The sequence below is a fragment of the Patagioenas fasciata genome, chromosome 8, assembly GCF_037038585.1.
Source record: "Patagioenas fasciata isolate bPatFas1 chromosome 8, bPatFas1.hap1, whole genome shotgun sequence".
Lineage (NCBI taxonomy): Eukaryota > Metazoa > Chordata > Aves > Columbiformes > Columbidae > Patagioenas > Patagioenas fasciata.
In genome coordinates, this window is record NC_092527.1 from 31,325,292 (window position 1) to 31,351,964 (window position 26,673).

A 26,673-nucleotide genomic window follows, 5' to 3' on the forward strand; every position below is an offset into this window, starting at 1 on the left:
AGAAGATAAAATGGTGATGGTTCAGAATGTTTCAAGGAACAAAAATTTAACTTTCTACTTTATCTTAGCATTAGATCAGCATCTGGCTATCCTTCATGGAGGCAGCTGATATTCTCCAACAGAAGATGACCTTGCATGCCTTCCTGGCATTCACTGGCATTAAAACCAGAGATGTTAAATGAATTTTGTGGTAAGATCTTTTCCCCAGATATTTAGAGCTGAAAGCCAAATGGAGTATATCAAACACTAACTTTAATTTGGTACAGCCCTGCCTTTAAATGCACAAACATATGAAACCTTGTCTGCTTGAATCTATCCACATTTCCTACTGAACAAACAGGAAATGCCTCATGATAGGAGTGTAATAGAAATACTCAGGTAGATAATTCAGTTAGTTTCAGAATTGTTTCTCAATTGAATCTTTTTTTGGTGATTTCCATGAAACATCTGGGAATCTTTAAATTTCTTTCTCCAGGCATTGAAGGAAAATTGATCGCCTACTGTTTTAAAGGAACTAATCTAATGTTGCGATTAGTTAAAAGTCTTTCGGAGGAAAAAGATGAAACAGAAATAGATTGAAAGCATTCTGGCATCTACAGGAGTTAATACAAACTTGCTTCCCTTCTCTGTGATTCCTAATTGAATTCTGTATGAAGCAGGTTGTAACCTTTCTTCCAGCACCTGATGGAAATATATTGTATCATTGTCCTACCTTCAAGATCAAGACGCCCACCTTCTGCTCCATGACTCAGTGGTGAGTAACAAGGGGAATGAGTTATGAAGCCACAGGAGCTGGCTTGACTAATTAATTCTGTTGTTGTTAAAGTGCTTATTTGGATGTACAGTGTGGAGTGGGAGAGGGGCATTAAAAGAAAAGGCATAAAGGAAGTGTCAGGGAAATTATTTTTGAGTGATGATGAATCAAAATTGTTTCATCACCCATATGATGGGCACATTTAAGCTATGTTGTGTGGATTAATATAATACTGCTTTGGAAATGAGAGACAAATATATTACTGCTTTGGAAATGAGGTGAGAGACATCTTAAGAGATCCTGAATAGTCTGGTGGAGCGAGAAGGCAGACAGATGATTATACTCATTTCTGATATGAATGAAAAAAAAAAACTGGCACAGAAACTCCAGCTTCTTAATCTAGATAGCTTTTTTAGATATGTGCATGGCTAGTAATACTTGTCAGCAGGGTGTCTTCTCTTCCCCCGTACATAAAGGTGTTACAATCAGTGAAGAGTTGTCTTTGTAATTGTGGCAGTTGCACACACATCCATCCCCCCTTCCCATGAGGTCGGAGCTTTCAATAGGGCAGCTGATGGCTCTTTAGCATCTTTTGTGCCCCCTCTGTGCCTGTCCTCACACACACACCTTGGTCAATGCCGACACCCACATCTCCGACCTTTGGGTGTGGTGACTCCTCATGTTCACCTGCCCCAACACTGCTTGGGGGGCAGGAGGGGCGGGACCCTTGGTGAACAGACAGGGCCTTTGACCAATGAGACACCTCAGTTGAGAGAAGTTTCTGGACCACTACCATAAATGACCACAGCTCAGATTCAACTATGGCATAAATGGAGAACCCCATTGAGTGAGTCTTGATCAGAGCAGTGGGTGTGTGGTTGAAGACCGCTCCTTAGACTGGCTATCTATGTAATGTTCCTTGGAGAGTGAGATACCTTGCCAATCTGGTAAGTGATCTGGGTACCCTTAAGAGTCCTCGCTTTTACACAGAGTGGGAAGATGTGAATTGTGAATCATTACTTTAGAGTTTTGGGGTCTGACACCTTGAGTTTCAGTTGGCTGTGTAGTAATTAATGCCAAACTGGTATCTGAACCTGTGTTTTATAATGTTCTTGGAGTGCTAAGTAGTTTTAGAGAACCCTGTTTGTAGCTGTTTTTCTGCTAAACAGTTTTGGGTAGAATAAAGTCCATTTGGAGCTTGTTGTCTGCCTAAATCAACTTCTGGGGTGCCTCCATGACAGTAGGAATAAAAGCAGAGAATACAATTGCCTGTTCAGTCCACCACCAGTCATGCTTCATATATCTAAATTCTGTTTCAGTAGCATACATTAGAGGAGAAAGAGCTGCTAGGACACTGCCTCTAGCAAGCTCAAATGCTTCTCAAAATGGTTTCAGATACCACAGGCCAATGTTTTATTAAGGCTACCAGTAAGAATAAAGTGGACTTGCATGAAATACTTTCTACCTTTGCCCAGGTAGCCCCACACAGATAGACTTCAGTTGCATTAGTGCAGACAAATCAAACAATGAGGATGATGGTGGGCTCCCAAAGCCTGTTGCTGGGCTGTCCTGGCTGAGAGCCTAGAGCTTCATATGGGCACCTGTGAAGTTTGCCACAGTAGGCATGTTGCTAGACCACACACAGAAAAATCTGGATGCTCTGTAGGACTCTACCCTCAGTTACTGTAATGGATTTTGTTGGAGATTGACTATGTTTTGGGGACCACATGTTCATTGCAATTCTATGTGGTTAGGTATTGGTGTGAATTTTAATGAAGTTACCTCATTTTTGCTATCTCTTTGTACTAAAATAATTTGAGAACTAATGAAGAAAAAAAGGATTGTAATTATAATGGTCCTGGGCATACATAGGATCAGTAGGTTTCTTTGACTTCCATGATAACACAAGCTGTCCCTGCAAACTGAAATCAACATGTAGGAGTTCCAGAGCTGAATTGGATGTACCTGTTTCCTCTTTTTACCCAGTAGCTCAGAGGACAGAGCATGGGAGATACACAGTCAGCTCCTTCCTATCCCTATCTCAGAAGTTTGTATGGGTAAAGCAACTCAAAAAGTGTGGTTCACTGTTAGTGAGCAACGTTGTGAGTTCTGAGCAAGTGCTGCCCAAGCAGTACCAGGTTGTTTTTGTTTTTGTTTTTTGTTTTTTTGTTTTTTTTTTTGAGGAGGGCCTAAAAGAGGAAGAGAACAATGGAAATTTCAGCAATTCAGAGGGGATTTTTCCACCCAATTTACAGACATGTCAGGCAGATTTCTTACAGCAAAGTGTAGCAGCATGCTGAGATACTTACATTTCTCTGAAGTCTCATGCATCACACATGTTTAAAACAAAACAAAGAACAAAACAACAACCTCCCCCCCCCCCCCCCCGAGATCTTGTCATTGAAGTTCATATCCTGCTAAGTACATTCATTATACTTTAAAAAGTGCTGAGGACACTTATTTGTGTGCTGAAATGAATAATTGATTTTTCATCCAATACCCACACCAACAAATCAAAGGAAAAGTCAGATCTGATAACATTTACCTGAAGGGAGGGGGGAGTGTTGTTACAGAAACAAACAGAAATGCATTTCTTCTTTATCATTCAAAATGTTCTGTTCAGTCTGAAATATTCTATGCTCAAAAAAGAAAGTAAAGGAAATTATGGAGTATATTAATAATCCACTGGAGTCCTCTGACCTGGTAACCCAGTGGATAGTACAGCTACTCTGTAAAATCTATTTCTGGGTTTAATCCTGGCCCGTTTCCTTTTTGGAACACCATTGACAGGCTGTCAAATCTGATAACTCTTTATTTATGGTAGAAAACCTGCTTCTGAGTCCTACTTGAAAACCCATGGTCAGGCAAAGGTGTCTCCAAAAATAAAATGGGAAGAACTCATCAGTAAAGAAACCAATATGGGCGGGTTGAAAACCTTGTCCTTAAATTGCTATGTCTCCTACATCTCTTATGTCTTTGCAATTTTACATGTCAAATTCTTATCAATAATCATCGTGCATATCTCAGCTATTGAGGGCTAGACCTATGCTAAGTCTTTTTGTGGAGCCAGACAGGGGCCCAGACACCCTTTTTTTCCCCACCTAGGCATTCTGCACCTCTTTCTACACACCCTGTGGTTGCATGTGATATGGCACTAAGCAATCGTCCTTTTCAAGTGAAAGTTTTCTATTTTCAAGGTTCTTCCCACTTTAAGAATGAGTTTGTCCAAGCTGAACCACATAGCAGTGCATTACAACTAAAACACAGCGTATTACAACTAAGTCGGGATATTCTCTGTCATGTTTACTAATTGGTAAATGTTCACCCAGAAGTAATATCGTAACAGTGATCAAAAAATATAATTTGTGTTGACCTTATGAAAAGGAGTTTGGGCTTGCTGTTTCATAATTTAAAAAATGTGTAGATGTGGCATTTAGGGACATTTAGTCGTATACTTGGCAGTGTTAGGTTTATGGGTGGACTCAATGATCTGAAGGGGTTTTTCCCCAAGATAAGTGATTCTATGATTCTATTTTGTTGTTGGTAAATATTTTTATCGGTATCAGATTCTCATCTCTTCCATCCTGTTGCATCAGACCATCCAGGTCTTCAAATAACTGACATAAGTTGCTGTCTGCAGTGCCTTTCCTAGTAAATCCCCACTAATCTTCAAAATCTCTTGAGAGGTTGTCCATTTCCCTGCTCTCTCCAGAAGTACTGCTGAAGCCAGTACATTGATAATTGCAGATTTTTTTTCTCTTTGAAGGAGAGTTTTGGTTCTGCCATCATAACAAATTAACTTTGCTGATAAGTGCTGGAAGCAAGCTTCAGAGAGATATTGACCAGGAAATTCCTTCAGATGTGCTCCACTCTGAGCTATAATAGATCTGTGGCTGGTACAAACTGACATGCTTCTTGCAAAGCTCGCAGAGCTGTAACAGCTGCAAATCGGGAGCAGAGCTTGCTCACACCCTTCTTAATGAGTGAAGAATTGCTCTCCACAGTGTGTTCTGCAATGTTTTAGCTGCAGTTATTTTTCAATGTCTGGTTTGTGCTAAGACCAGTTTGATTTTTTTTTTTTTTTTTTTAGCTCCAACTCCCCCATTGATCAGACAAAGTGTTGCTTTTAATTAAGTTTTGTACCTACAAGACATATGTTGCAAATAAAGCATTATTTGTTATTTTTCCTGCTGAGGTGCAAACAAATAGGAGTTGGAGACAGTGCAGAGATGTACTTGAATGATGAAGGAATAGAAAGAGAGAAGGTCAAGAAAGAATTTCCAGAGTTCATTGGCAAAAAGATTTTCCTTTTGTGTTTGCTTTCTTCTCTAGTTGATGCTTCTATCCCTTACATGTATCACCATCTTCAGTTGTTTCTTAGGGCCCTAGGATTTTAGCAATAGCTTATTCCTCTTCACTCTGCTTTTATGATGCTCTCGACTTGGTTTGGTTGGGGACTCTGTTATTTTGACAAAACGCTCAATTTGCTGTAGTGTATATCTGCCTGTGTGAAGGGCATCTGCTTCATCACTGGATGCAAGTGGAGTGGTTGGGTTTTGTAGGCTTATTTTAAATTACATCACTGCCTTGTGTGGACTTGCTAATTCAGTTTGTCTTCCTCTGTGCTTATGTTCCCATATAATTCCCTATTATATACAGGGTTCAGTTTTTATTTTTATTGTTCCCCTTCGTATACTTGCTCCACAGCAGGTAGGAGGTAAAGAGAAGTTCCCACCCAGTGGTATTTCTCTTCTGATCATGTATTGCTTGCCCACGCTAAACGCAGGGGGTCTGAATGAAGGAGAGAGAAGGAGCGACAACATTCTCCTTCCTCTTCCTTGACAGAGCTACACCCCCAACACAGACACTCAACATGCAGGTGTCCTTCATTGTCTCCTGGTTTCAACCACAAGCAAGAGATGATGGTGACTTGCCTTATCTATCATGCCATTACATAGTAGAGATTTCTGCAGGGTGGGAGGGAAGGATTTCTTTTACTGGTCTGTAAGTCCTGGGGAGCCTTTGACTTTTTCTTTTTTTCATCTCTGCAGAAAAATGTAAACTGTTTTGAACAGAAGGCAACTTTTCACATAATTTGCCCCATTTGCAGTAAGCGTGCCTAAATTTTTCTTACTAGGACCATTTGTAAACATCAAGCATAATATCAAAGAAGACATGGTTTTGCAACTCAGACAAGCTTTCTCAGTGTTTTCAGTAGGATCCCGTAATCACTTTGTTTTGTGTAACAGCATTGGAATTCTTTTGTTCCTTGGACATATTTACCTAGTAGTGGGTATGTGGGAGAGCCTCAGAAGTTGTCTCAATTTGTATTTAGGATCTTGAAATTCTCCTTCTTCGGTAAAAGCTGCATTGATCTTCTGGATGTAATTACATCTGTCTTCCTGTAATTATTAATTTCTTAATAGCTTTATGAAGGGCTCCTTATTCCATCTTAAGTGCCATTTGGATGCCCTTTTTCCTCTTACACAGATTGAATCAGTAATAATAAAGCTTACAGAAGTTCAGCAAGTGCTCTACAGATATTGCATGTGGTGATCATTTCACTCACCTGTGAAATGCAGCCATCTCAGGAGAGAAAGATACTGAATATTTCAACAGGATCTTGCAACTGGTAAATACATCATTGTGCTGTGCCCACTGCCTGCCCCACAAAATCCTTATCTCAGGCAGCAACGAGGAAAGGAGCCTCATACCCTGCTGATGTCTGGCTGCAGAAAGTGCCCATGGGTAAATCAGTGACACTGATCCTCTGCCATTGTGCTCCTTTTGTAGAACTGTGTCCTTTGCCATCAGATGGGCCATTTGGATGGGCTCTCACAGGCATCAGGAAACCTTGGGGAAGAAAGTAATGCCTGGGACAGATAAGACAGTAGTCAGCTCTGGGTTAAGCTGCATACATGTGGTGTGAGGGAGACAACATTACAGTTTAGATGGCGCCAGTGCACAGAAGCTCTGGCCACAGATGCACTAACCTTGCTGCTGAGAGCACGTGTTTGAAGTCAGTGAAGGCTGGACAGATTTCGGTCCTTGGTCTCACTGTTAAATCTTCATTTGTGATGGCACTTAGCAAGATACAGACTTTTCTCAAAACTTCCTTGTCCTAAGAACTGTCTTCTACCTTTTTATTCCATGAAGGGTATGGCGGGCAAGAAGATGATAAAAAAAAAAAATCACACCTTCATAATTTAGCAGAGCCAACAACATAAGGTTCAGTGCCAGCAGTATAGACAGGCAGCATCAATACAGCCACATTTATTTGGAATTACTTGGATCCCAAAGCACTGAGAAGCTACTTGAAGCTGCACAGGTCTCACCAATATACCTGAGAACCTGGACCTCCTGCCTGGTGCTGAGCTCAGCAGTGTGACAGCCAGAGTTGCACACAGAGTTTGCAGCCTCAGCATGAGGCTGGATATCTCTGCACTGCAAAACCAACACTGCTGTCCAAGCAAGGCACAAAGGTAGAAAGCAACTGTCTCTGCTGCCCAGCCTACTGAGCTTTAGGAAACATAGCGAATGTCTATAATAAATACCAGCTTCAGTGCTTTGAACCAGATCAAAAAGGTGGACGACAAAGAGTTATTTCAAAGTTTCTTTCTTCTGCACACTGCAGTAATTACACAGTCATGCTGAATTCTACACACAAAGTGCAAATATTCTGTGAAATTCCTTGACCTGCCTTGGGACAAATGGATTTCCTTTTGCATCCCCAAAGCCTTTAAACAAACAGAACTGTTACGTTGCCTTTGTTTAGCTTCCCCTGCTGATATCAGTTAGGTTTTAGCCTGAGTCTGTGTTAATTTCCAGTGAGATTCTTTGTTTAAACTGTAGTGAATGCAAAACCTTGGTCATCTGCTGATCCACGGAACAGCTCAAGGACACCAGTTTTTTGCCTTTCAAGTGGCTCCCATTCAAGTGACTGAGATTACCATTGCTTCTTGGGATCCTCTGTTTTGTTTTGTTTTCCAGACAGGTGCTGCCTGTACTCTAAATACCTGAAAAAGCAGTGCAAATCAGCTTTAGAGAAGTGGCACACAGGTAAACCTGAAGTAAGACACCTTGCCCTTTGGGAAGGCTTATTGGCTTGAGCATATGGCAGCTATTCACCATCCAAGTTCACAGGGCACACAGGGAGAGCTTATGTCTGCTTGCAAAGAGCCTTTCACTCCAGTACCTATTTCCAGCTGCATTCTGCCTTTCTGAAGCTGATGGTCTTTTTGGCATGGATTCAGATAGGAGCATAGTCATACTGGTGTTTCTTGGTGCTTAGGTGTTCAGGAGAACTGGCAGCAATTTCGATGTGTACCCCATCTTGTTAAGAAACAGATGAAGAGCCTGTCCTGGAAATGATGTTCTGTTCCACCCCACTGACCCTCTCTTAGCTGTCAGAAATTCACTTTTTTGAGCTATTCAAATAAATTTGGGGTTATTTTTAGTTTGAAGAGGGTTTTGTTGTTGTTTTGTTTGTTTTTTCTTTTTAGTTGAAGACCATTAAGCAACTGCAGTAAATAATGTGAGGCTGTTGCTGAATACTGAATTTTTGGATGCTCTTTTATTTTTTTTTTTCAACTGCGAATACATATATTTGTATGGGAGCTTAAGTGCTTTAAATAGCCAAGACTGACAGTTGGGCTGGTACTAAAAAGGTATTGCTCTGGTTTGTGTCATGTATATCGATATATTTCCATTAAAGGTAGATGCTTGCTTTTGTTTAGATGCAGCATAAGGCATTGTTTTTATCATGTATTTAGATCGTGCCCCTGTGTCTTTGAAAAGAAAATCACTCTGGACTCCATACAATTAAGTTACTTGGAAACATTTGCTGGAGCTCAGTGACAGAACTGTTCCGAGAGAAGGTTTGGAAGAGGGTGTCCCTTTCCTGGTCAGGCTGCAGCTGAAGCACAGGAGAGGGAGCAGCAGAAAGATGTGGACCTTAGGCACTAAGTATCATGGTAGCACCGTTCCCAAATATGATGGGCATTTAAAATTTTTCAGCTATCCCCTGATGAGGTATTTGTCCTGGTCACCTTACCTCTGGTGCACTATTGCGACACTGGACCTGGATTCAGGTTTTTGAATGATGGTCCTGTTCCTCCATGTAATCTTCCTAAACTTCCAAAGGGAAGGACTAAGCAACACAGTTAGAAATGTGCCAAGAGGAAAGATCTTGGGGTAATGACATTTACTTTCCTTCTGATCAAGACTGAAACCAGAAAACCCTGTGGAGAATGTGGGGAATGGATTGGATACTTGAGTGGATTTAAAAATGCAAAGAAAAAACACAAGCTGTGTCAGCCTTCTATTTCAGTTACATTTTAAATTTGCAGAATATATGCATAGAATTCAGTTCAAAATGAAAAATCAAAGCAGCTTTATTACACATTTTCATTACATACTACCAGACCTTCCCCAGAACCTCTTTGTCAGTGAAATCTCAGCTGAACAGGGCATGGTGTATTTCCCTGTGGATAGGAACTCTATTCCCACAATACCACATTTTTCAATTACTACTTTATTTAATTTATTTTTTAAGAGAACTAGTCTAGCCACAGCACTTAGATTGACAGGATCTATAAGTATTGTCATATTAATAATAGAAATTAGAAGGACCATATCAAGTGTCTCTGCTTGTTTAGCCATAGGATTCTTGTATTTTAATGTTTTTTTGCTGCTGTTTCAATTCTTAGCAGTGCTAAAAGGTAGCATCTGCAACTAAATATTTCCCAGCCCTAAAATAAACTTCATGGAATGAAACAGTAACCCTAGAGATAGAGAGCTCTGAAGAATGACCTAAATGGCTAGCTGGTGTGTCATCACAAAGCTTGTTGTATTTGCTCCCAATATTATTTTGCTTTATTGTGTTCTTGTCATCAGAGTTCTTATTCCAATATGCTTCACATATTTTCCTTGGAATATAATCCTCCTCTATGTGGATTTGTGCAAGCAGGCTTTTGCAAATGCAATTTATTTTTCAATTGGGTTATCAAAGAGCACAATCATCTATCTGGATTAAATGAGCTCATTAAGAAATTAAAACTTTTAGCTGCTTTTAGAACAGAGTTTATATTATTTTTAGTCAGCTCTTTTTTTTTTTTTTTCCATGACAAACTCATTGGTCTGTATTATAATAAATTATGCACACAGACAAATGAACTGGAACAAAATTACCTCTCTTCAGTGTAACAGATTAGTTTTACTTTGTGCATACAGTGGTTTGTCTTCCTGTTGATGTATCCTAAGGAAAGGGAAGAAATTTATGACAATCCTACTGAAAAGGCTAATGGAAGTTAGATGCATTTTCCTGCCCTCTGGCAGATTTCTTGGAACCAAGAACACAACTGGCAAGTGCACTGTGTTTTACTCTGGACATTTAAAGTAAATTCCTGAGAATTTTCAGCCAGAGGACTGTACTCTCATCTCTCAAACTTTGATTGATATCAACTACTGTGGAAGAGGGATTCGTAGGACAGATTTTTTACCAAGATTTAGGCAAGTGTGGTTTTGGAATTATTTCATTAACAGAACTCTTCTAATTTAGGAGTTTCTCGTATTGATCAGCTCAATGGGTTTCCTCATTTTTTTTTTCCCCTATTCATTTCCACTCTAGTATCAGAGTACTTTTGAAACTCTTCCCAACTTATTTTTATCTTGTTAAATTTCTTCAGCTCTAGAGAAATAAGTGTTGGATCATCAGTTGCAATACTGCACTTTTAAACAAATGGTACATATTTTTCTCTCCAAAGCTTTTAGATTTTTAAAATCTTTTATTGAAGCAAGCCGACTATATCTTATGATACCAGCATAAGTAGAGTTTGAAATCAATGATTTAATCTGTGTATAATTTTACCCAGTATATTTTTCTGGACCAGTTTCAGACTGACAACTAAGTACCTGACAGTTTGTGAAGTACACCTTGCTGATAGTCCAAACTGAAAGCTCAGATGTTAAGAGTGTTTAATTTACCATAGCCTTGGTAAACATGTATACATTGGATACATGTTTAAGGTGTCCTTCTCTGCATCAGGAAAAATGAATCTAAGTTTCACTTCAGATTTGTTTCAAGAAGAAAGTTCAGCTGCTTTGCCATGCATCTTCTATTAGGATCACTGGGTCTGAATACATCACAAAGCACCTTTGAGGATTAGGACTTTTCACCCCTTCTTTGCTAAAATAATTTAGTCAACTTTGCTCCTAATGATGCAGACAAAATTGTCCAAGCGTATTAGGTGTCTTCACATTATCAGAATCAGTTGAGTAGTGAGGGGCTAAAAAATTTAATGAGCTTAGTCTTTTTTCTCCTGTTCCTCAACTCCTTATTTGGATTTTAAAAAACTGAAGATAATAGCAGGTTTTTCTGTCACAGAAGGATTGTGAAGATAGATGCATTAAAGATTATGAGGTGATCTCAGTGAAGTGGGCTCTGCAAGTTTCTTCTCTGAATATAATTAACATATTCTGCAAGGCAAGAATGTGTCTGCTCACTTTAATGTATTTTGCAGTAGAAGGAAGAATTAAATGTGTGCTTAATCTGAAGCTCATGCTCAAGTGCTTTGTTGAATCAGGCTCCATTATAACAATCCAGCCGCTTCTAAATAGTGTATCTCCGTTCCAATGTTCCTGACTAGATTGAGCAATGTCCGGTTTAATTACATGAGAAGCACTTAATATTATTGGCATTTAACTCACTTACAGGTAATGCTTCAGATTTCACTGTCCCCTTATCTAACAGATGTGACATCTTTACATTGAAGTATCTTATCCTCTAAATAGCAAGCCTCCCTTGTAATTAATTATATATGAAAAAGTAAGAAAACATAGCTCAGAAAGGTATTTTGCCAATAAAACTGTAGAAAGAGCAGAACTACAGTTTTAAATCAGTCTGAAATTAGCCTCAGAATTATGCAACTTTTCACTTAAGAGGCACTTCATGGAAAGTGGAAGGAAATTCATAAAACATAGTTCTTCTGAAATTTCATTAAAATCAATGAAAAGCACAGGTGCTGAAAACCAGGCTGACTTGGAGATTGATCTCTGGGTTTGGACATCTTATTTTCCAGGCATACAAGTAAGGTGACTGCTGACCTGTCTCTGTGCAGTGAGTGGAAGCCAGATCAGAGAATACGCCTCATGAGCTGCATGGGGCTTTTGTCTGGGAGATGTTTGTAGAAATATAACCCAAATCTGATAGTCAGGGAGATGGGTAAGGACTGGGTCCCTTCCCCTAGTAACGGTTTCCTGAACTGATCCCAAGGTGACAAAGGCTCAGCTCAGATGAGCAGGGTCAGAATTAGGAAGGATTTAGTGTCTGCTAGTAGAAAGCGTTACTGCTCTGAAAAAACACAGGTCAAATGAAGGAGACAAACAGTAGGGAAAAAAAAAAAGGGAGAAGGAATAAAAAGGGCATGAACTTTTAAAGCTTACTATAGAATTTAGATGCACAACTCCTGTTTGTGTTGTGGGCTGCATAGCTCCAGCTATACGCATGACTGGGAGAAATGCTACAGACATCTGGTCTCGTATCTACTGTAAAGACCCCTCAAATTCCACCTTAATTCAGCTTGCAGAGAGATTAGACAGACTTCTCCAGGGCTGTGAAAAGATCACTACTATAGTAGTAAGGCCTGAAAACTAACCAATGTGCAGCTTCACCAGCTGTGCAAGTCTTTCACAGACACAGAATAACTGGCATTACTGTCTTGTTCACCTAAACATTTCAGAAAACATTTAAAAAGGAGGAGAATGGTCTCAACCTGTGCCTTTAAAACTAACCAAAGACAACAGGGAGTACAACAAAGGCAATATGAAAACAGGGTTTGAGCCAGCAGCTCGTCTCTAACCTGACTTCATGTATTGATGAATGCAAATTGGTATTCTCCCCTTGATAAATTAAATCAAGCTTTGATGAAATATACAAATCAATCAATTTGTGCATTTAAGGTTTCTTGTATAAGCAATGTCAAACAAGACAATGTATCCAAGCCCACTGTGCTCTTCATAAATCCTTTTAGCGTATTCCTACTTGGAGGTATATATTTTATGGGAATTGATTATTTAGAATAGGTTCATCATTCATTTCACTACAAAAAAAGAGCAGGGGGTAGATATGATGAATTGGTAACTAGAGGCATCAACGTACTTTTAATGCTCTTGATCAATTTCTTCCCTCAGACTCTGTTTGCAGTGCAGGGTGGTTATGGTACTTCACAGGCTTTAATAATACAAAAGTGTTTAAACAAATAATTGTGTTTTTTCCACACTTTTTACTGGGTAGATACGGTGCATTTTAAATTGCTACGGTATTCTTAAAGAGTCCATAAAGACTGCATTTAAGCTGAGACAAGACTACACTGTCGGACTTGCACAACAGTAAGTGTCTGTCACACTGTTCAATCTTGCTGCCCCAAACAATGTAGTAGTAATTCGTGCTTTGAAAAATCTCTCTAGTAAATTAAGTTGCTCTGTGCCCAGCTTATGGCTGAGTGGCAAGAAGCTCTAGTTTTAACACCAGACTTGCTCTTGAACTATTTTCAGGTTTTTCATTATTTTCCTACAATGAAATCCCGTCTAATGAATCCCCTCCTCTGCTAGTCTCCTGGAGATGTTTTGAGATATTCTGCATTCACATAAATTTCACAAATCTTTCTCCTAAAGGCTTAGAGTGATAGTCACATATATATTCCAAATAACTCCTATAAAAAGTGTCTCCTTTCCTGTTTGAACCACTCTGTATCTTTTTCAGATCTCCCCTCAGCTGGATTTCTGCTACTGTTATTAGGACACAAGGTGCATTGAAGTGAACAGGCATTAAAAGGCTTTGCATTAGCCCTTTCTCCTTTGAGATAACATTATCTTACCTGAATTAGGCCATGTATTCTCCAGGCAATGAGAGATGATCTAGGGCTAACAGTAGCACAGGAGATCATACAGTCAGGTTAGGAAAGTGGGACTAATTAGCCTTCCACAGAAACAGAACAATGTATTTCAGAGAGAGCACCGTGCAAGTGCCACTGTACTACTTTGGGACCAAGTCTGTATCTCTGAACAATGTTAGACAGTTGTGCTCTGCGGGTTATTTCTAGTTCTAGGATTTGCACATCACATACCATTGTAAATATCCATGAGGTCTTCAAATGTCCCTGCTACCATAATGAGCTGCTTAACTCTCTGGAGTGAAGACAACAAAGCACACAAAATACTGAGTGTACTAGGTCCTGTTTCTGAATTGTGGTTGTTTGGAGGACATTAGGAAATGAGAAGTTATTTTAGGTAAATAGTAATAACTGTTAGTTTTTATTGTTTCAGTTAACATGATCATTTAACCAGAGAGGTAAGTACCATGTGCACAGAGGAAACTTCATTTCCCCATGATCCCCTGAAGTTAAAACCTTCCTTGAAGCAGTTTCAACCCAGCTATTGTGCACCAGCTGTGTACTGTTGTGCCCCATTGCTAGGGATGCACATCTTTTTTGAGGCATCAATAACACACTAATTGGTGTAACAGGTGTGTCTTACTAAGGGATCTTGTGGTGGAGTCAGATGCAGAGAAAAATAATAATGTCTTCTGCTGAGCTCAATTGCAGTGTTGTGAAGGTAAGAAAATGTTGCTCACATCAATGACTAAAAGATTGATCTGCAGTCTGTTCCTTACGGAAGTGCTGAATGCATGACTTAGAAATAAATTGTTTTAAGGCTTCTCTGCCATTTACCTGTTATAGAGCATTGTATCATACATATTGTGTCTGCCTAAATTACCCAGGTTTGAAAGGTGAATAGCTATTTTTCTAGGAAGCTAAGAATTAAACACCTCTGTCTTCATCACAAGATCAGTCTTTAATTCATCTTATATTCACTACTAGTCAGGCACATGCCAAACTGAAATGCTCAGTTCCCACAAATACATTTTATTTCATGAAGTCACATGGTTGGAAAGAATTTCAAGTGGTCATTTAAGTCATCCATCTGTGCTAGTGTTAATGAAGAATTGTCCAGTCTTCCATAAGACCTTCACTCATTATCTTCTCAGGATGCTTGTCTCAATCTTTTATCTCCCTTTCTGTTAGAAGCTTCCTCTCTAAAAGTAACCTGAATCTCACTCACTCAGTTCACACATGTTGAACTTCACCATGAAGAACATTCTCTGCCTTTTTTTTTTTCTAATAGCCTTTTAGAGACTACTACTCTACTTCCACCTCAAAATTCTCAAACCTGCTTTTTCCTTTAGAACTGTGTCTTTTTGTTTCCTTATGTTTTGGTGGGTTTTTTTAATGACTTCAGATGCTAAGCATTTTTTTTTCATTCATTGTTGAAAACTGCTTGAAGTATTCCTGCTGAGGTTGTTTTACCTGTGTTGCATGAAGCAGAATACATTCATAAATGGTGGACTTTGGTGTTTATATGTGCTGATGTGTTTCTTTGTGGAAGGGGATGATCATAAATGATCTTGGAACTGTATCTTTGTCTGAACTCTATCTTCCGTTCAGGGAGCTTTTAGATATAATCTCATTTCCCCTGTTTTGAAATCACTAATAATTTGCAAGTTTCTTCAAGGTGTATTTTGTCTCTGTTCCAGTCTCCCTCCCTCTTTGGGGATCTATGTTTGTTGGAGGTTTGCTAATTGTTTGTGTCAGTGTCCTCCAGGACAGGATGCTCCAGCACTTGAAAGCTCCAAGCGTTTATGTGAGAAGAAATTCTCAGCCTGAAAAGCAAAGATTTAGGTGAATAAGATAAAACCAAGCAACATAAGTAGGAAGTGTACCGGTTTTTCTAAAGGTTTTTGAGTCTGTAACCGTGGCCAAGACAAGGGCAAAGTCTGAACACCCATGAAAACTTCTTCCTTCCCACAAGGCTGAGCAATGTCCATGCAGATGATTTATTTGTCTCTGAGGCAGGGGCTGGTTTCTAAGTGGAAAGAGCTCTAGGAATTACTAACAAGCCACTGGTATGCAGTGCTTAAGGGGTTGCCTCTCGTTGTAGCACTGCTTAGGTGTTAAATATGCAGCCAAAGAAATACACATTTCTGGTGGCACTGTGATTCAGTAGGGATGGAAATAGGATCTGAAATTTTGAATGCAAACTCCAACTGAAATGACATCCCACTGCGAAGCAAACATATTTGTCATTTGTCATTGGCAAGCTGGATATCTCCTTCCTCACAGCTTTGACTATTAACAGTGAGCTGCTTAACTGAAACATGACATGCATGCGAGGGGATGTCAGTTTTCTTTTCTAGTCTGGAAATGCCAACATTTTCCCCAACTAATTTCTCTGGTTGGGTGAGTTTACAACTTTATTTATGCTTGGATAAAAATCAAGTTTAGATTAAAGGTGCTATCTAACTACTTTCTCCTGCCACTCTCTGTAACTCTCCACTTCTGACAGAAAAGGAGATGATGATAGTACATGAATTTCTGAAAGAAAGGAGTTGTCCCTTCTGGCTCCCCAAGGTGAGGTGTTCTTCAAGTACTCCATTTATTTTTTGCTTTGTCGTTTTGGTTCTGTCAGCATCAAAATGGAGGTATTGGAAGCAGTTATTCAACTGGAGAATGTATCAGGTCCAATGGTACTGGCATCAGAGTCTCTGAGAGTGGAGCTGGGGATGTCACCCGGGGGCTGCAAGTCACTGACCTGAGCACAGAGCAGCCCTGAAAATATCAAGTGTGGGCAGTTTGGTTTTGCACCAGCCTGTGATGCCACCCCATTCTGGTCACGTCTTTCTAGGTCACCACCTTCCACCCTTGTTCTCCACTCCTAAAAGTCTCCAACAGCGATTTCCCAAGTGGGGAGAATACGCAGAATACGCCTGGGAAGCAGCAAAAAGGCCCAGGGAAGAACATCTTGGGAAGTTCTTATGAGGAGAGCTTGTGTCGCATCCTACAGTCTACAGGGGCACCTTGCTAATTTTCACGCTTTCATCTACATAAATTAATTCAACATACATCTGGATCTCAGAATTTTAAGAACACATCTAGTATTCTGTGTCCATGTGGTGCTAAATCATTATTTTGTTTTGCTTTCTTTTCAGTGAAATTAAAACTCAGCAATGTGTAGAAGTAATTCCTTGAGCTCTGCAAGTGTGACATTTGACTTTTTGGCTGAGATGGGAGAATGAAATTGAGATTCTAAGGTTTGTGCTGAGAAACAAGCGAGGAACAGCTGAGTTCCTCTGGGGTTCAGTGTCGTGGAGGTAGAACTTGTAATATGTCAATACTGGGTTCCATATTCATTAGCCTTTGTTTGCACTGACTTTACACTGCCTAGTTTTTTGTCCATGTCAAATATTTCTCAAGTTTTAAGCAATCTTCTTTCATCAAAACACAATAATTGTTTACCCTCTGTGAATGTTGCTAGTTCAGTATGTGATCTGTACAAGCACAGATTTTAAGTCTGTTCTTGTTGGTCTCCCAAGTTGCACAACCCAAAGAATGCCACCTGATAATTCTTGCATCAAACCTTCCCTTGGCCTAGAACATGTCAAGAATGTGCATTGTGATGTAAAGATCTGAATTGATGATGCATCATAATATTGTCCCCAATAGTCTGTTTTTGACCAAAAGTGGTAATATTGAGTAGCATCTTATTAAACACCTCATTTCACTTTGAAAATTTTATACAACTTCCTTAAAAACACATGTACTGTTAAGCACTGTGTAGTATGATAAGTTTTAAACATACTACATTGACACTAGATATTCTTTATACACTTCCAGTAAAACTTTAGTGTGATATAGCAGACAGTGAAAGAGATTTTTTAGATGCTCCTTTTACTTTGACTCAAAAATCCCGTAAGAACTTCCATACTTGGGAATTTTGAGACCTTTTCTTGTACTTCCAAAGAGGACTCAGAAGTACAAAGGATCTGCATTATGAGAAGTGTTATACTCAAATATATTCTTTTATGGGCAAAGAGAAAGCACGGGTTTTATATATATGTATATATCTGAAACCAAGAATTGGTTTATGTAATAGAAATCTTAACAGACTTATCATTAGTAGACCACATCTAACTTACCAAAAAAGAAAGACTATAATATAGTTACAATTGTTACACACTTCCAAGTTTCTATCCCTTTCCAGGTGTTATGTTTCCCCTTTCACTGCTCCTGAGGCTGCTGAGATTAGAGGTCTCATTCTGGCATTGGTGCTGGTGGGATGTTGCAGAGACTTGTCAGGATCTGGAGACCTTTGCAGGGTGGAATATGTTGTTGATGTTGATGTTTTCTTTTTTTTCTTTTCTTACTCTAGTAGCCACTTAGGGTCACTTATATGTTCTCTTAATGTGCTTTTTACACCTTGTACACACTTTTACAGATAAAACACAACTGTACACCTGCTTATGCCAGAAAACTTTCTCAATATTCCATTTCTGCGTTGGCTGGCCTGTCCTTTCTCTGACATGAACACAGGAGGAAAGATGCTCTCACAGCAACTTAGAGAAAGAAAAAGCTTTTTCCTGGTCAGACTGATGTGACTTGCTCACACTGGCATGATGAAAATGTTCTCCAGACCTAGAGTCAGGAAGAAAATAATTCTTCAGGCAGAACAGCAGTGGGCACTGGAGGTTTTTACTTTTCTTTTTAGTGTGGAAAAAACAGCATTTTGCATCAACTTCTGGCTATTTACTCCTAAAAGATGTCTTCATCCTGCAGGCTCAAAGCATTGTTTGTGTCTTTGAGATCTCCTGTGATGCACAGTACTGGTAGAGGTCTTTTCTTCTTTTTTTTTTTTTTGATACTAGCAATCTATAACTTTATGGTATTTGGAAAAGCATGCATCAGGGGTTGTGCTGGGCTTATGGGAGGAAAAGCTGATGTGTTGTTGGCCTTTTGGGATTAGTTAGTAGATAACCCATGTGGCTGATGTTCTCATGTCTGTGTCCTGGCTAGTAATTACAGTCATTCGTTGGTCAAAGCCATGAAAATTATTCCAACAAGAATGTGAGTGAACAACTCTGAAGCTTTATAATAGATGATTTTAAAAAGGGAGAATAAGATGAGAATGTTCCTATGGTAAATAACAGAGCATTTCCCTAATATGCAAAGCTTTTATTTTTATGCAAGCTGTGCTTGTGTGGTTTCTCTGGACAAGAATCCAAAGCAGCTGTGCTTTTCTATTTGAATTCCTCCGCAGGTTATAATGAAGCATGCTCCCAAACTACTGAACAGCATTTAAGGCCCTATTTTTAATCTTGTCATTCGTATCTCATTCCAAACTGCACAAGTTTTGTACCTCATGGGTTTAAAGTTGCCAATTGAATTAATAAAAAGAAGGAAATGAGGAAAGACAGAATCCTGTTGTTCCATAACTCAGCTGGTCTCCCATCATATTCCTCTGCTTAACCACACACTGGAAGCAACTGCCCTCTCATTTAGCTCAAGTGTGAAGGATATAAAAGTGGAAAAGCTCTCACTAGACTGAAGAAGAAATAAGAGATTGAAAATGCCCAGAAACCACATCTACGTGGGTAGGAAGAATATGGCATGGATCCTGTTCTGTGTGATTACACTGTGTTTGCACAAGGATCAAGTTGGGTGAAGAATGAGGGGAGTTGGTTCATTGTAAGGCTGAAAAACAACTACTATGAAGGAAAAGTCTCCCAAAGGAGACATTTTTGAAATTAAACATGCCATTATGAAATACTCTGAATGCTTCATTTAGAAAACACTGATATGAGACGGTCTGGCTTTAACAAACCTGAATGTCTTTGTGTGAAAATACGTGAAGTATATGGGCCTGCTCCTCAACACAGAATCATGGTAGTTAATTGATCTTTTGGATAAGAATAACACTGTTACCCAGCTCCAACAGGACTGGGTGCAGACATAATGGTGATGAAGAAAAGAGTGGGAGGAAGGGACTCCGTGGTCCTTGTCACCTTGCAGAGCATCTGTCCCTGTCCCTTTCGGCTTGCCTGGTCTGCCTTAGGGTGACCCAGGACTTCTCAAAGTTCCTTGTGTCCACTTACCAACAGCTGCCAGCCAGCAATCTGTGGCTCTGTGCTTTCCCATTTTTTCTCTCTCACTGTGGGTCTGATCTTTCAGGGAACTAGGAAGAAATTTCAGCTCTGTGAAAACCATTCCACCGTGTCAGGATAAGTTCTTTGGGAGAGAGAAGCTACGGACCTCCTGATGCAGAGGCACTGGGTTGATCAGAACACTTCCAGAAGAGGTATGTTCATCACTGATGTGGTACCTGGTGCCATCTGTCTCCAACATTTCCACTTTTCCACTGACAGAGGAAGATTAGTTCCTGCTGTAGCAGCAAGGGCTGTTCTGTAAAGGACATAAATTAGCATTTCATCATGCTTACCTGCCATACCTTACCTCATAAAAACTCAATTTCATTATAATATTTCCCTTTATTTTAGTGGAACTCTTCCCTTCAGCAGATACAGGTTTTACCATCACAATATTGCATCTTATTCCCTGAAGCATTTATAGAGTATGTGTCACAGGTTTAATGGATCTGGAACATAATTATTCTTATAATAGTAAAACTTTGACTGACGGCACTTGGCCATTTCTATTTTTTTTAATGCAATGAATTGTAATATAAAAAAAATTTTTAAACCCACCACAACCTGACAGGCCAGAATTCTCCTGTCAGCTACATCTCAAAATATCAAACTTTACTGACATTTTGCTTGAATATTTTGCAGGGTGAGAAATGTCTGGAAGCAATCTAGAATGAGCTTGTAGCAGAGAAGGCTAGTTCCCTGCTGGGATTTGTACTTTTTAGGGTGTTAATGTAATACACTGTTAATCTAATAAACAATTTGTTTCCATGTGAATGGAGAATTTATGTGGACAGTGTGAGAGGAAGATTGCTAATATGTTTTGTACAGATATGGGATCAAACTCACTGACACTGTGTAATTTCCTTGACTGAGAAAGAATATGTTGCATTGAGGTGGAATTTTTTAAATTGTTTTTCCAAAGGATATTTCTTCATAAATTGCAGGTTTAGGCTGGTTGAGTGATAATGAGCAAAATCTTGCAAGAAATGAAAGTAAAGAAAAAATTGTAAAACCTGATAAGTCAAAACAATTAGACATTTTCAAACAAAGAAATACACTTTCAAATTTTTTTAGATGATATCCTATGTTGAAAATTGCCAGGAAACTTAATTGAAAGGAGGGTTAAGAAATGGGTTAAAGATACCCTCCAAAACAGAGGACAAAACCCTTTTTCCCTAGAGTATATTATAGTTGTCATTTGATGGACATTTTTCATGTTCTTTTTCTCTCACTGCGTAACATTAAAATAATAATTGGGGATCACATAAAATTATATAGGTTTGGCGTCTTTTTTTGGCATCTGATTGTTAAAATCAATTATTTGCTGAGTTTCCTTGGGAGATCAATGGATGCTGCAAGCTCTACAGTATGGCTGGAATGATGACATATTCCTTAACAAATGAAGTTAATAACTATGCACTGATACATCAAGATTTTCCCTAAGGAGTAAGGCCCATACGATTTTCTATTTTCTGTATGTGTTGCCTGCATGATTGAGTATTGCATTAGTCCTGAGATTTGCAGGGATGAATTCAAGTATATATGATAATTACCACAAATAATGTATGGCCACAGGCAATACTTTACTACCTGAAGGATATCTGCCAGCTAGTGAAGGGCCTGGTAAGTTGAAAGCCAAACCCAGAGGAAACTTTCAAAATAATTTAAGAGCATTGCATGTATTCATCCATGTACTCAGAAGACATTTATTTTTCCCCCATGCCTGCTGATATAGTTCAGGGATACAGTTCATTCTGGCTAACTAGGCGAACGCATCTCAAAGGAGGTGGATACTGTTTATGAGTAGAAACTCTCTACGCACCAGCCTTCACCTCTGAAAAAGTCATTGGCAGCTTCCAGAAGGAAAATGTACCTGTAACGTCTCAGTACTAAGGAGGAACGGGAATAGAGAAGGATATGTATCCTCTGATACGGTTGTGAAATTAGAAGATGAAGACAAAATGCCAGATCCAACCTGCCACTGATTTCAAGTACAAATGGAGCTGATGGATTTCTCAGCTTTGACTTTTATCGACCTTTTGACGCTTCCTTGGGACAGTGACCAGGGATGCAGTGGATCACATTACATAAACCAAGCAGCTTGAATTCTGGTGGGATGGCTCAATATCTATTCATATAAATATTAATGAGCTTGAAAGGAAGGGAAAGAAGCAGAGAGAAGAAGAGGTCCCCTCACCCCATTTCTTCCCAGCTCTACATTATTTCCTTTTACGTTTTTTTTTTTGTCTCCATTTGTCTGCCTGCAGATGAACCTGGATGTCTAACAAAGAGCATTCTGGGAGGGAGTCAATGGTGTAATATATTTTATTTCCCACGGTCCTCGTTGTCTCACCAGTCCACAGCTAATGACAGAAAAGACTATTTCAGAAACATCTCAAACTCCTGAAACCTAAGTATCTGGGTGTTTTCATTGCTGAGTTTTGGGGGTCTTTTTAATAATCAAACAGAACAATTCTTTTCACTTTGCATGGCAACTTAGTTAAAACTTTCAGACTGGGATTAATTTCTGTTCTTATCTAATTGAGAAACATCTGTTCTAGTTCTCCTCCAAATGATATTCAAAGGGCGTGTAAAATCCATGTATAAGAGCCAGTCACAATAAGGCAAGGTATTCCACAGAAAATTATGAAAAAGCCATGTCCTTGCATGGAATAAAATACATGGAGTGTGGTCATTCACAACAGCTAGCAAAGGATTCTAGCTAGCCTGCTCAAATAATATGCCTATCACCTACTGCATAAATTATTTGGGACTTTTTTTTTCCCTTTTGTCCAATAAGATTGTCAAAATGTTTTCATCACATCTATTAGCTATCTTTTTCCAGCTGCAGATTTCAGAATTTCATTTACAAGTAACCTTTTTTCACTGTTTGCACAGTTCTGTAGTCAGGTGGCAGTAGCTGGAACAACAGTATAACAGAGCTAATGAACTCATCATTATTTCTAGCTGCTAAGCAGGATTCAGAAGCCTCTCCTGCTCACCTAATACACTAATTGAAGAACCACTTATCTAACAAAAGCAAAAAGAAGCCTATTAAAGTTTTCCTGGAGCTCTTCCCAGAAAATGGCCTCATCTTGAGGCTTCTAAGTGAGTTTTGTTCCCTCTGAACAGGCTGTTGAGGGGAGACCTAGGTTTCCTCTGGGGAAAAGGAAGCTACACCACTGTCATGATCTAGGCTTAGGTGCCACACTGTAGAGGAATGTGTCAGAGCTAAAAGCATAAACTACAGTCACTTGAGTTTAAGAGAAAGTTCTGCAGCTGGCCTCAGACTTGGGAAGAGTGTTCTTCTGCCCTTCTTCCTCTTTGTCAGCAGAGTACATTGGGGCATGGCCGTCCTCCAGAATTTATTCCCCCCATGCACAGCTATCCATGCACTCACACCCATTCACTCAAGCCTTATGCAAAAGAAAGGACCAGCCTAACAGAACTGCTGAAGTCATCTAAAGAAACTCATGTGCCTAAATTTTTGATAAGGGATTGCAGACCTTTATGTAAAATAGGCACACATAAGTTTTTAAGTTTTATTCCAACTGTTAAATATTAATGATTTTTTATTAAAAAGGCTCTTTATCAATTTAGCTCTTGTTACTCAGTGCTGAAGGCAAGAAAAAAGGATTAGGAAGCTGTTAGGATTTTTCTGGGTGATCAGTAGGAGACAATAATCCCAGTCCCAGATCTTAGTCCTCACAATAAGGGAACAGGCCCAAACTGTTCCTTTTCAGCCATGACATGCTGCCAGAACACCAAAGAGGGCATGGAGTCCTTTACAGAGTATCTATCTTCAGTGATCTGAGTATATAGATTATAAATAAGGCAAGCTACAAAGAGCAGACATTTCTAGAGGGGATGGAGGGCTTACCATGGATGGAGTGCTCTCCATCTTACTGCTGTGGCACCAAACTGCAGATTTGGGATGTCTCCACCCAGAGGAGGACTGATCAGGTTGTTTTCCAGTCTAGCAGTTGTCAGGAACCCAAACAACTTCAGGCAGACATTAATCCTTTTGAATGGTCTGCTAAAGTTTGTAGCAGTGGCTTGAGAGTATGCTAGCCAAGAGTTCTTTTTCTAATGCAATTAACACCACTATCCATTTGTCCCTGGAATGTTTTCCTTCATTGTGCTGTCCTTCTGTCCTGGTGTTTTTACTGCAGCATCTAGTTAATTAGCACTCGGTCTGTCTTCCTGATACTTTGATTCCAGTCTCATTACATTATGCAAATCTCCATCTTGCTGAATCTGCCACGTTTTAGGCCACATGCTGAAATAATCAAAATCCCTCTGCATCCCATTGTTGTCGTCCTCTCTATTTCTAAATTTATTCACATCTATGCATGTGGACGTGTACGTGCATGTGTGCTTCCTAATTTAGACGCAATTGAAATCTTAATTACAATTCTCATATAAACAATAACATTGCCATTCTAAGTAGATGACATGAAATGGACAGGATTCATTTCCTAAGCGTTTCTGACTGAACCTCCCATTTTGTGATATGTATTTATTGGTCTAGTACTGAGTACCATCTCTCCTCTTTCATTGGTGCCAATTTTTTTTCTCGCAGACAGAAATATCTGAAATGAACTATGGACCTATCTTGTGAGCTAAAGTAAAAAAACATTATTTCAGCATCTACAAATTAAATATTGAACTGAATTATAAACCTGAAGCTTGAAATTTAAGCTTAAATAAACAACTTGAAGAAAGCAGGAATACGCTGTTACTCCATCACCTGCATATAGTAAAAATAAGAAGTAATAATAAATACTAAAATTATTTACAGTAAGATTTCCAGTGTTCTGGAAATGTTTAAAATACTTGAGAAATGTAGTTCCTTATTCAAGGATTTTTTCAGTAAAAAATGCTTACAGACAGACTGTTACATAACTATCCCCTAAAAGACTGAAATCTTGAAGAGGACTTCCTAGTTGGAATTGTTTTATTTTCATTAAAAAACTGAAATCAGGTTCTTGGCAGGCTAATGAACTGTAGGAAATCCACAATTCAGCTGATTTCTAGTTGTCAATCAAACACCACAGCAGTATTGGTGAGGTTAGAATCAGCAGGATAACTTGGATTGCAGATAAATTTGCATTTTATAGTACCACATTATTTTGCTCTATTGGTAATGATGAATGCACCTAGAAGCCTCCAATAGTGCAAACGGACAATTTTAAAAGAGTGCTAGTGCAGAAAATCGTCTGTCCATCAGAAATACATCCTGTGAGTTAGACCTGTTTTCTTGACCACTAAAAGGAGATCTCTTAACTAGCTATTAACTAGTGAACTCCCTCAGTTTTACCCTTCAGTCCCTTGGGAGGCCCTTACAGAGAAGCAGATGCTGGGTGAGAAGGTCCTATTTCTTCTCCAGGCCAAAAAGGGTGGAGTTTGAAGTCCTTTCCAGGTAGGAAAATAGCAAATGTGTTTCAATTGTGCATAGTCAGGAAGGATGTTTGCCATCAGTGATGACATTTTGTTTTTCAGAGGTGAGCAGGGGCCACAAGGGCTTTTGTCTTGAACTGTGCTTGTTATCCAGCAAATACTGTAATTCTCATACTCTTTGGACCCTGACAGTATCAAAGTAGTTTTTCTTTCCTTCTTCTCCCTTTGAGTTGCTACAAGAGAAGCAACATTTTGAAGGCAAAGATGAAACAAAATTCGTTTCCTTATTTGTCTTATTAGAACCTTTCTGAACAGAATGCATCAAACTGCTCATTAGAAGTCAGAGATTAAAGAGAAATTGTTACTGAGAGAGAAGACCTTTCATGCATCTCCCCTTTCCGGAAAAGCTGGAGGGCACACTGAAATGACTAAAATGGAGTGAAATGACACAGAACATGCTACATGTTAGAGATTTGCAGTGATCTGTGATGATGAAAGCAACAAGATCAGTGTCAGCAAGACAAAAATGATGATTTGCTAGCATGACAGTAGTTCCAACTCCACAGCAGACACTGCAGGCATTTGAATGTAAACTGCATCTGTGCTGTCTCAGGATGGGAGATCAGAAATTTTACTCCAAACAAGAGCTCATAAGATCAGCCTGAGTTGGTCATGAGTAAACTAGGGTGAGATTTGATGGAAAGCACCTGTAAGAATTTAAGAAGTTGAGCATTTTTCTCATGTAGCTGTCCAGAAAAGCCTTAAAGTTTAAGAAAAATTAGAGTCTTATTTATTGTCTCCACCATAGCTGGAGTTTAATAAAAGTTTGAGAGATAATATAAATAGAGCATTTTCTCAATAGGCTGGAGGCAGGTGCCTGATTAAAAGTGTTCAAAGAAGTGTTTGCTTTACTTTTGTGTTCAGTCTTCCATACAGAGGATACAATTTATAAACCTTGTGCGTCCTTCTGACTAGCATAAGGAAGAATCCACATTCAGACACCTCAGCACCTCAGTGGGAAAAAGGGGGGAACGTGTCACTCCTCACTGGTCAACCTTTAACCCCTGTTCCTGTGGCATACTTCAGATCTTTACCCAGATCAATATTTTTTGAACTATCACCTTTCTCATTTCAAGAAAAAGCAGCATCCAGAACACTTACATTCTTCTCCTGTTTGTTTTGTTCATTTGTTTGGTTTTGGGTTTTTTTGTTTGTTTGGGGTTTTTTGTTTCTTTTTTTTTTTTTTTTTTTTTCCAGGGGAGAGTGTTTATCCTTTCACACAGGATTTGATGTCTCCTCCCTATAATCCCATAAAGCACTATGGACATTTCTGATGCATTACAAATACAAGTAAAAACCTGTAAGGCATTTGAGATTTCAAGTATCATTTGCAACTGTCCTGAGAAGGTGCTGAGAGCTATTGGGCTAAACTGAATACCTGTGACTCGTTTAGAAGCATCTCTCAAGAATCCACTTTCAAGCATCG

The 26,673-nt window shown here is 39.2% G+C and overlaps 1 long non-coding RNA gene across 1 annotated transcript in view; it reads left to right on the plus strand.

Annotated features, from left to right (window-relative positions):
* Positions 1-24,565, plus strand: part of LOC139828503 (uncharacterized) — a 44,746-nt gene extending 20,181 nt beyond the window's left edge. Inside the window, exons 4-6 of the long non-coding RNA XR_011740181.1 lie at positions 679-754; positions 19,813-19,939; positions 22,055-24,565. This is a non-coding gene — a long non-coding RNA (uncharacterized lncRNA). The remainder of the gene's footprint in view (positions 1-678; positions 755-19,812; positions 19,940-22,054) is intronic.
* The last annotated feature ends 2,108 nt before the right edge of the window (positions 24,566-26,673 follow it).